The 10,219-nt window shown below is 45.2% G+C and overlaps 1 long non-coding RNA gene across 1 annotated transcript; it reads left to right on the top strand.

Annotated features, from left to right (window-relative positions):
- Positions 1–505: 505 nt before the first annotated feature.
- LOC311527228 lies at positions 506–2,176 on the top strand. The gene is made up of 3 exons (XR_014713288.1): positions 506–669; positions 980–1,066; positions 1,881–2,176. It is a non-coding gene; the product is annotated as an uncharacterized lncRNA (long non-coding RNA).
- The last annotated feature ends 8,043 nt before the right edge of the window (positions 2,177–10,219 follow it).

Genomic DNA, 10,219 nt, shown 5'->3' with positions numbered 1-10,219 from the left:
GGGTGTCTCTACAAAAGTAGAAAGTCTCCCTTCAGAATGTCAAACAATGGGGAAAAGAAATGTCACCATTGGAAAAAAAAATGTACAGGTTCTGGGATTATTGAAAGTCCACACATTTCAGTCCTTCAAAGAATCCAATTTTGTTCTCTCTACTACTTCTGCTTTGTTGGAAGAAATGAAAGAACAGGCTTCTTTGAATTTAATGATATATCTATGTCCTCCAAAGGCCATTCCAACTCCCTGGGGCATAAGAACACTGCTGATAAACCCATCTAACAAAATTACTTCTTTGTCTCGATGAAGCTTTTCTTGCTTTTTAATAAAGCAGATGTATAGTCTGGATGTATTTCAATTCTGGCCCAGCAGCATTCCAGATTATTTGCCTATCTAGCTGCTTTCAGAATTTTATTTCTTATCCAAAGTGTTGCAAAAGCAACTAACACCCACCTAAGGATAGTGGGTTTATTCACAGGAAGGTTTGCAACTGCAGTGAACTAGACTTGGATAGCTACAAAAGCTGAAGTGAAAAGAAAAGAAAAGAAAAGAAAAACATCAACTCCCCTTATTCCATGCTCTCAGGGATTGCTAAGAAGGCAGAAGCTGCTGTTTCTCCTGAGCAGAGGTTGGAGGGAACTGTCCACCATCGGAGGGAGTCTTTGACTCTGAAGGGTATGGATAGATGCTTGTTTAGAGCATGTAGGTTCGGTCTGTAAACCATGTACAACCAAGCTTGGAAGCACCTCATGTATAGGTGTGCATTTTTTACCACAAAAGTACACGAGGCCATGTGGCCTAACAGTTGCAGGCAGTCTTGTGCTATGACCTGGGGACTGTTGCGAAGTTTTGTAACCAGGAGTTTTATGGTGTTGAAACAATTGAGCGGGAGAGACACTATTCCCATTCTGGAACCGAGGTGCACTCCTATGAACTCCAGTTGTTGAGTAGGAGATAAGGTGGATTTGTTTTTGTTTATTTGTAGGCCAAAGGAAAGGAAGCAAGTGATGGTAAGCTGCGTGGATTGAAGAGCTTCGTTGAGTGTGGAGGCTTTGAGGAGACAATCGTCGAGGTAAGGAAATATTATAACACCCTGTTTCCTAGGTGAGCAGTAACCACGGCTATGAGTTTGGAGAAAACTTGGGGGGTGGTAGATAGGCTGAAGAGCAACACTCTGTATTTAATATGTGTCAAATCGAGGGTAAAATGAAGAAAACGTCTGTGGGCTGGGTGAATAGTCACATGAAAATAGGAGTCCTGTAGTTCGAGGGCTGAAAACCAGTCGCCCTGCTCCAGTGCTAGGATTTTGGTGGTGAGGGTAACCATTTTGAACTTTTGCTTTTTGATAAATTTGTTTAGCCCACCTAAGGTCGAGGATTGGTTGCCATCCCCTAGTTTTCTTTTCTGTTAAGAAGTAATGGGAATAGAAACCTTTCTCCCTGTTTTGTTCGGGCACAATTTCCACTGCCCTGTATTGAAGGAGATGTACTTCTTGGAGGAGCAGTTGCTCATGAGAGGGGTCCCTGAAGAGGGATGGGGAAGGAAGGAATAGCCAACTGTGGTGACCTCTAAAGCCCACTTGTTGGTGGTAATATTTCGCCATTGATGGGAGAATGGGTGTAGGCGGTGACAAAAATAGGGGCAGGCGGTGTAAGCGCTGAAGTGGGAATATTGTTTTCTATACCCTCGACCAAAGCTTCAGATTTGCTTATTGGTCAGAAGGGGTTGAAACACTGCCAAGGAGCTGGGACAGCAGCGTTGGTATCTGAGTCTCCGGCATTGCTGTTGTTGCTGTTGCTCGTGAGATCTATGGAATTGCTGGATGTATGTGGGGTTGTGTGGTTCCTGGTAAGGCTGGTATCTATATTGTTGCCTTCTGGTCACAGGGGTTTGAATTCCTAGAGACCGGAGAGTTGCCCTGGAGTCCTTCATGGAGTGGAGTGCATCATTTGTGGTGGAGGCAAACAGTTTGTCACCGTTGAAGGAGAGATCCTCAATGGTACTCTGGACCTCCTGGGGAAAGGAAGAGAACGAGAGCCATGACCCTGGTGCATCACAACTGCTGTGGCAGTGGACCGGGCTGCAGTATTGGCCACATCAAGGACAACTTGAAGAGCAGTGCAGGAGATGATTTGTCCCTTGGAAACTATGGCTGTAAATTGTTGTTTCTTTTCTTCTGGAATGTAATCAATAAAGTCCATGAATTTATTGTAATTTTTCTGGTCGTACTTTGCTAGAACAGCTGTATAATTAGCAATGCGAAACTGCAGCGTGGAAGAAGCATATACCTTATGTCCGAGCAGATCTAATCGCTTACTGTTCTTGTCGGAAGGAGTGGAGTGGAGACACTGGTGTTTGTTCTTTTGATTAACTGCATCTACTACCTGCGAGTTTGGCGCTGGGTGAGTAAAAAGGAATTCCAAGCCCTTGGAAGGAATAAAGTACTGGCAGGTTCTAAAAGGGCTGCGTTGATAGGCAATGCAATTCTAGAAGAAGAAGAGGGCTGCAGGATGTCGGCTAGCTCATGCTGCTGTTCAAGGACTTCCTCCAGGGTAATTCGTAGCTCACTGGCAATTCTTTTAAACAGGTCTTGAAATTTTGAGAAGTCGTCCGAAGACGTTGGGGGAAGAGGAAGCAACGCTTCATCAGGCAGAACAACTGGTTCTACCGGGTTAGAGGCAGGCCGTGCTGGTCTTGCGGTTGTGACAGGGCTGCCTGGTGTCTGGAGTCAGTGGCCGGTCGTCAGCTGGTGGTACCAAGCCAGTCTCACACCTAGCTGCAGTGGTATAACAAATGGTATAACAAGTGTGGTACGAGTATAAGGAGCCATCCAGGGGTTCACACACCGTGGGGCAGGACCCTCGAATTAGGATGAGGCAGCTTTTCTATGACCTCTCTTGATTGGGGTCTGTGGATGGGAGATCTGATAAGGTGAACATTCTCCCTGCAGCCCAGATTCCGCATCACTGGAGGAAAGCTGTGCGAACCTTGCGTGAGGGTCCGGAGAGAAATAGGTGTTAAGTATGGGTGACTGCAAGATAGGTGACACCAGGAGGTCCCTTGAGTGTGTGAATTGCGGTGCCGCAGTGCCTCTGTGAGGGGAGGGCTGAGCGAGAGGAATTGGTTGTGAGGAAGGATTCCTCTGCACCAGTGTCCCGAGCGTTCTGTCACTGCCGGCTAGCTCAAAGGCTGAGGGTGCCGGGAGAGCGAGAGGAGCCTGTGGGGGGGTCAGGCAGGCTAGTATGCGTCGGCACTGCTTCCATTGTGGTGCCGAACGGTGCCGTGTGAGAGGCTGGCAACTGAAAGCCTGAAGCCTTGGCACCGGAGGTTAGCGTGACATCCGCAGCCACAGGCGGGTTTCGCATGGTGCCAGAGGAGCCTGGAGCATCAAAGGTACTCGGCCGGGAAAGCGCAGGGAGGGAAGCAGTACCCGGAGAAGGCTTGTCCCTGTGAATAACCTTTGCAGGTGAGAGAGACTGATTTTTTTTGAAGTTTTCTTTTGTCTCTTTGAAGAGGGGGGGCTGCAGTGTACAGCAGAGTCAGAGTCCGGGTCTTAGGCTGGTCTGAGAGACTTTTGCAGCAGGAGTAGTTTCAACTGCAGCTCCCTGTCTTTGCTTGCCCTAGATTTCAACTTGGTGCAGTGGGCACATTTTTTTGGGATGTGGGACTCCCCCAAACATTTAATACATTTAGAGTGGCCATCTGAAAGAGGGATGGCATCATTACAGTTAGAGCAGTGCTTAAAACCTGGAGAGCCAGGCATGTTGGAACCAGCTGCGCTGACAGGAACACAAAGTTTGTTGTTTGGTTTTTTTGTTTGGTTGGTTTAAAGAGAAGAGAAGGGAAAAGGGTACCTAACTAATACTGGTAAGCTAAACTGAGAGGGAAAAAGGTTGAACAAGGGAGAGAAGAAATTCTTTAATGAGTCTGCTGAACTCCATCTCAGGCTGGGGATGGTAGAGAAGGAACTGAGGAGAACGGTCGTGCAAGCGTACTATTAAGGTACATTCAGAGTGGGGGGGAGGGGCAGGCTCTGTGCGTGCATGACTGGTATGAGTACTGCTGTAAAAATCTCAGAGCGTAGGCGCAGGGATGCACCAACACCTGGAGTGGAGCACCCACAGGGACATCTCTTGAAGAAAAAGAGAGTGGGGATTCCTCAGGGCATTGTTGAAGGTTTCTGCGGAGTTCCCACTGGACCTACTGGTGTGTAATCTTGTCTGTCAGCGTCTTGCTGTTAGAAAGAAGATGAAAGGCAACAGCATTTGCTGTCACCTTTGCTGAGCGTTGCATTGCTGGCTGGGATCCTCCAAGCTGCCGCAAAAGAGCCCATGCCTTATGGCTTGAATGGGTGAAATCAAGGCTTTTAACAGTCTCTTTCCACCATTCCAGGCGTGCCGAACTCCAGGGCTCAAGCAGCCCAGTGGCTTTATCTGGGTTGCCACTCTTTTCCTATTCCCTCAGGAGAGACTCGGATTCTTTTGTCCAGTAGGGGGTGAAAGCCTTGTGGTGACCACGCGGGATGTACTTCTTAGCGGTCTATTTTAGATGTTTGTCAAATGACCAAAGTTTTTAGGTATCGGTTTGAACCGTGGGACCTGAGATTCTGTTTCTGAAATGTAGGTGGTCAGTCAGCCTTGCGGAAATTCCAACGCGGCTTTGGCACAGACTGCAGAAGAGGCACTTCCAGGCCAATCTGGAGGACGACTGGGTGATGTGGGCTATATGGGAAGTGACTCAGGATGGTTCTTGTTGTGGCCAGTGGCACACCTGCACTATTACAGGTCACAAAATACAGGCTAGAGTTGTGATCCATTGTCCACCTCGCAGACTGAAAAAATCCAGATTGCTTCGGATCATAGAGCAGGTGGAGGTCTTCAAAGGAGGCCCATTCTGTGATCTGCTCCCCAGCTATGTCAGAGCTTAGTTCAAAGAGTTTATGAAAGTTCCTTTCTGAAAGTTTAAAGAGTGAAACTTGTCTGTTTAATTGACAACAGCCTGTGGACCTGGAACCCAATATCAGACAAATCTGGATGACCATGAAGTTTATTGCCTTAAAATCAAAATGAAACACTCCTTTGACCTAGTCCTCTCCTACAGTATTAACACCACTTTCAAAATTAATAAAGTTTAGTTCCTGCGGGCTAGAGAGAAGAGAGAGATCGATCTTTATTTGTACACTTCATCACTGTGGGAGAATGGTCCAGTATGTGATTATTCAAAAGGACCCATGTGTCGCTGTACATTCTGTAGCACTAGTTAGGATCAGTTGCCATGCTCTTTTTTTGTGCTGATGTCCTAGCCCTTCGAATTGAGGGCTCCTCCCTTTGGAATTCCCCTCCTCTTGATCCTCTGTCTGACCCTGAATTAGTCAACTACAAGCTTCATTTGTTTGCCCTAGCTTTGTTTAGCTTTTATTTTTTATTTGGTTGCACTCCTGACATTTGCTCTACCAATAAAACTTTAGAGGCATGCTAGTCTGTCTTACATCTCTACAGTATTTACATGACTGTAGTATCTGAACACCTCACAATTTTCAATGGATTTATCCTCATGACACAACTGTGAGGTAGGAAAGTGCTATTACCCCCATTTTATAGAGAGAGACTAAGGCCCAGATTTTTAAAAGGTATTTAGGCATTTCTTTGCTCAGAATTGCAAGGCCTAAGTGACTTATGAGCCTAAGTCCCCGATTTTTAAAGGCATTTAGGTGCCTCACTTGCATGGAAACCAATGGGAGCTAGGTGCCCAAATGCCTTTAAAATCTGTCCCCACGGCAGTTTTGAAAATGAGAAGTAGGCACCTAAGTCACTTAGGCCTTGCAATGTTGAGTGAAACAGCCGCTAAACAGCCTAAAGAATCTGGACCAAAACAACCCGCCCAAGGCAACACAAGATATCTGTGGCAGGGAAATTGATCACAGGTCTCCTGAATCGCAGGGTAGCACCTTAAGCACCAGACCATCCTTCTTCTCAGTAAACTACTTGTAGTTTTGATTAAGCCTAAGGACTGTAGGTACCATTTAAAAAGAGAAGGTGCAGTGACCATTGCATGTAGCTTTATGTCATCTCTCTTGTTAAATGTTGATAAATTGCCCCAATTACTTTCAATGATAGGGTGCTTTTATATTTTGTCATTTTTATTGTAATAACTTCTAATAACATCCCATACTTATGGTATATCACGTTTATCAAAGGACATCCCAGCACTTTAGGGAGTTGGGCATTATTCCTATTAATAGAGTATTATCCTGTCTTTACTCATGAGGAAACTGACATGAAGAAATTAAATGATTTTATCTAGGTTCACACAGTGAGCTGGTTGTAAAGTGGGGATTAGAATTTGGGCCTCTTGACTCTCGGGCCCCTCCTTTGGCCACTAGGCAATGTTGTCTCCCACTGAAATAAAGAACTGTATTTTCTCCTCATTGAAATGTTACAAGGCTGCATGAGAAAAGTGTTTATTTACTGTATAAACAAATATAAGACGTCAATGGGAATTTTGGGTGTGTATGGAATATACAATCAGCCCCACTGACACAAAGAAGTCTTAATTTTTTATTTTCAAGTATCTTTTTTCCCATCTAACTGGGAGATGTCTCCAAGGGCACTACAAGAGCAGCTTTCATTTAGCTACAAAAAGCTATTATTGATGACAAATGTAGGTTAAAATTAAAACATCAACATGTCTCCAAAAGTTCATTAGAATACAGACTTCTAACTTGGGAAAAGGGTTTGAATGAAGGTAGATTTAAATACAGACATTTACTCAGCTGTAAAGAAAACAACTTTGTAAGCACAGCTGGGAGTGTAATTTCCTTTGTTTAGCTTGGGATGCCTTCAGTTAAATTTGTAAAGTGCTCTTCAATCCTCTTTCTTAAATTATTTATGACATACATCTTTTTCCTTGAAGATTTCTGGATGGCCATATTGGGGGACTGTCCACCCCCTTTTTCTGCCATGCAGGAGATTTGCCCATGCGGCTTGATTTTAGGCAATGTGCCACAATGACATCTGGCACAATGGAAGAACCAATGCACCTGAAGAAGGATAGAGGGCCATTACTCATTAGCACCTGGCTCTTGCATTAGTTTTAGAACCTTTTGTGAAGGATGGCCCAGCACTTTAGAAAGATGGGTATTATCCCTATTTTACACATGAGGAAACGGACCTAGAGAAATTAAATGATTTTATCTAGGTTCACACAGTGAACCTGTGCCAAGGCTGGGATTAGAAAACAGGCCTCTTGACTCTCATGCTCCTCCTTCAGCCATCAGATATTAGGATGGATGGGAGATGTTAAAATTATTTCTTTATATTGATGAAACCCTTTATTAGTAAATGACCTGAGCTTGAGGACTTGAGCAATAAAATAATTCAGTTATTAAAGTGGGTAGTGCTTACCTGTTTAGGCTATTACATGGTACCCATCATCCTGGTATTTGAGTGCTTGAATACACTTAATTATTTAAATGAACGCTTGAGGTTAAACAAAGTCTTTTAGCAAGAAAATAGGTGCCCATCAAATTCATCCCTAGGCAATAAATGCCTCTGATGAAGAAGTTAAAGAAAGCGCTGAATAACTGTGTGTGTTTGTTGAGAATTATAACTAGATTAATTATTTTACTGGGGACAGGAAACACCAAGCAAAAATTCAACAGTGGTAGAAGACAGACAAAGGAGCCAATGGAGACAGAAATCTTTTCTGTTGGCTCTTTTGCATATAAGCCTGAATTATGCTGCTTTGCTATTAATATCCTATTCTGTTCAGAGCCAATCTTCAGGAATTGTACATTTGCACATAAAACTCAATTAAGATAATTTGTGAATCCTTTTTTCTTTGCATAATGAAACTACCTGGGTCTAAGTGCACTAACTGCTGAGCATCATGACAGTAAATAATCACAATGGGTCACTGCTGTGCACATATTGTGCCAGAAATAATGCCATGCTCTCAGGGAGACCACTTACTCATTTTAGGTCACAATACACAGATCTTCACGTGCAAAATGCCTTTGGGTGCCTTATTGTTTAAACAACTTTCGACAATTACCTAAATGGGTATCAATTTAATAACTGCACTCAACTTTCATCACAAAGCCTCATATACTACCTTTCCTTTGGCTATGCCTACATTGCACACCACTTGCGGTGGTGTGTAGAATATGCGTAGCTACACACCGCAGTGAAAAGTAGGCTGTGTTCACGCTGTGATGTGAAGCTACATGTCTCAGTGGGGAAAAGCTTGACAGCTCTCTGCACTGGGGAAATTGCTTACACACACATACTGTGTAAAAGGAACGTTAAATCAAAATTTGAAAGTTAAGAAATCTCAGAATTAAGGTTAAATAGACAAAAAACTAGCCAAGTTCCAAATGTTTTCTAAGTGTAAGGGCTGTGTAAGTGACTGTTGCCCCCTTACTAACATTCAGTGGGGCTGTATTGCTTGGCTAGCTCCCAGTACTAAAAGGGGAAGGGTCTATGGGAAACCAGGACCCTGAGACTGATAGTCCTCAGGAACAATGGGGAGAGGCTAATGCTCGAGGTCAGCCTGAATGACAGGGCGGGGAGGTTAATCAGAGAGTCAGGAGGCCAGGGAGGTCCCATCCTCCGTGTGGGCTGGATTTGCCTGGGTCAGACAGAGTGGGGCCGAGTTAAGGAGAAAGCAGGGGCTCCAGCTGAGCTGGGGAGTAGAGCTGTGCCAGATCCAGAGGGACCAGAAAAGCAGCCCAGAGAGAGCAGACCCTGTCCTGGGAGCAGAGCTGCAGCAACCAGAGCCAGAAGGGCCAGAAAAGCAGCCCAGGAAGCAGGTCAGTGCTGGAAGCAGAGTCACAGAAGCAGCCTGCAGAGCAGACCTGTCCTGGGAGCAGAGCTGCAGCAACCAGAGCCAGAGGGGACAAAGAAGCAGCCCAGGGAGCTGGAGGCAGAGCAGCAGCAGTAGTGCAGAGACAGAGTGGTGCAGCTGGGGCTGGAGCAGTCTGGAGCTGAGTGCGGTGAGCAGCTGGGAAGACCGAGGGGGACCCTGGGCAGCAGGCCCAGCTCAGGGAGACGCCTCAGCCAAGAGGCTCTGCAGGACAGGCTTGGATCATAACTCCGACAGGGTGGGGGCAACACTGGAAAGAAGGGTCCTACCACTTAGAGCCTGAGAGCGTGTGGCCACCACCAGAGCAAGTGTCCAACTCACAGCACCCCTGCAGCAAAGCCAGGGCCTGAGAAGAAGGGCTGGGACTTACAAGGAACAGACTGTGAACTGCCCTGACGTACCAGAGACACTGTTTGTGATGTTCCCTGCCACAGAGCGGGTTGATGTGTTTCCTTTAACCTTTCCCGTTTTTCCTTATTCTTTTTAAAATTAATTGTTGATTAAATAACTTGCATTTGGTTTAACTTGTATGTAATGGTAAGTGGGTCAGAGAAGTGTCCAGTGCAGAGAGAGTACCCTGGAGTGGGGACACCCTAGCCCCTATCCTAGGTGACCACAGCCGGATTGGGGGTCGAGCCCCCCAGGAATCCTGGGCCCAGCCTTGTTGGGGTTACGAGGACTCTGCCAGACAGGAGAGTGGAAGGGGAGTCCTCAAGGGCAGGGAGGCCACTGGGTAAAGGAAGTAGGAGCGAGGACTCAGATCCTTTCGCTAGCCCACTTCGCTGGGGTAGTGCAGAAGCCAGGAAAGTTCCCCACAATAGCGGGACTATTCCCCCGCTTACATAAGTATCTAAGATTTTTATAAGAAAGTACATTAAACAGGGATTACAATGAATAGACATTTACTTTTTGTTATAAACACATGGATCAGTTTCTAGTCCTCCACCAATAAAATTAATAATTTATTTTTCAGATCTCATCTCTTGTTCTTGGCAAATGGCTTGTAATGTTTTCCCTTAAAGTAAATAAGATCATATATACCTACATGAATCGTCAAGTTTTTCTGTGATCACTTTTTCCTCCCTGAATCTTGGCTACCATGCTTTTCTTCATCTCTCTCTCTCTCTCTCGCCTAGTTGAATTGCATTTGGATGTATATGTATCCCTCAACTTAAAAAATTAATGAAACCTTAAAAGCCCAGGCACAAAATCTATTCCTCTGCCCACTACTTTGATGGTTTAAATGAAAAAGACATGACATTTACTCACTCATCAGAATTTTTTTCCTACAAAACTTTACTAACTTTGCGGAAAAACATTACCAGTCAGGGGCTGGGAAGGGAACAGAACGTTGTAAAGCTAA

Source organism: Lepidochelys olivacea (assembly GCF_965140295.1).
Source record: "Lepidochelys olivacea isolate rLepOli2 genome assembly, chromosome: 10".
NCBI lineage: Eukaryota > Metazoa > Chordata > Testudines > Cheloniidae > Lepidochelys > Lepidochelys olivacea.
Note: the sequence above shows the minus strand (reverse complement) of the source record. Positions and strands in the feature narration are given on the sequence as shown.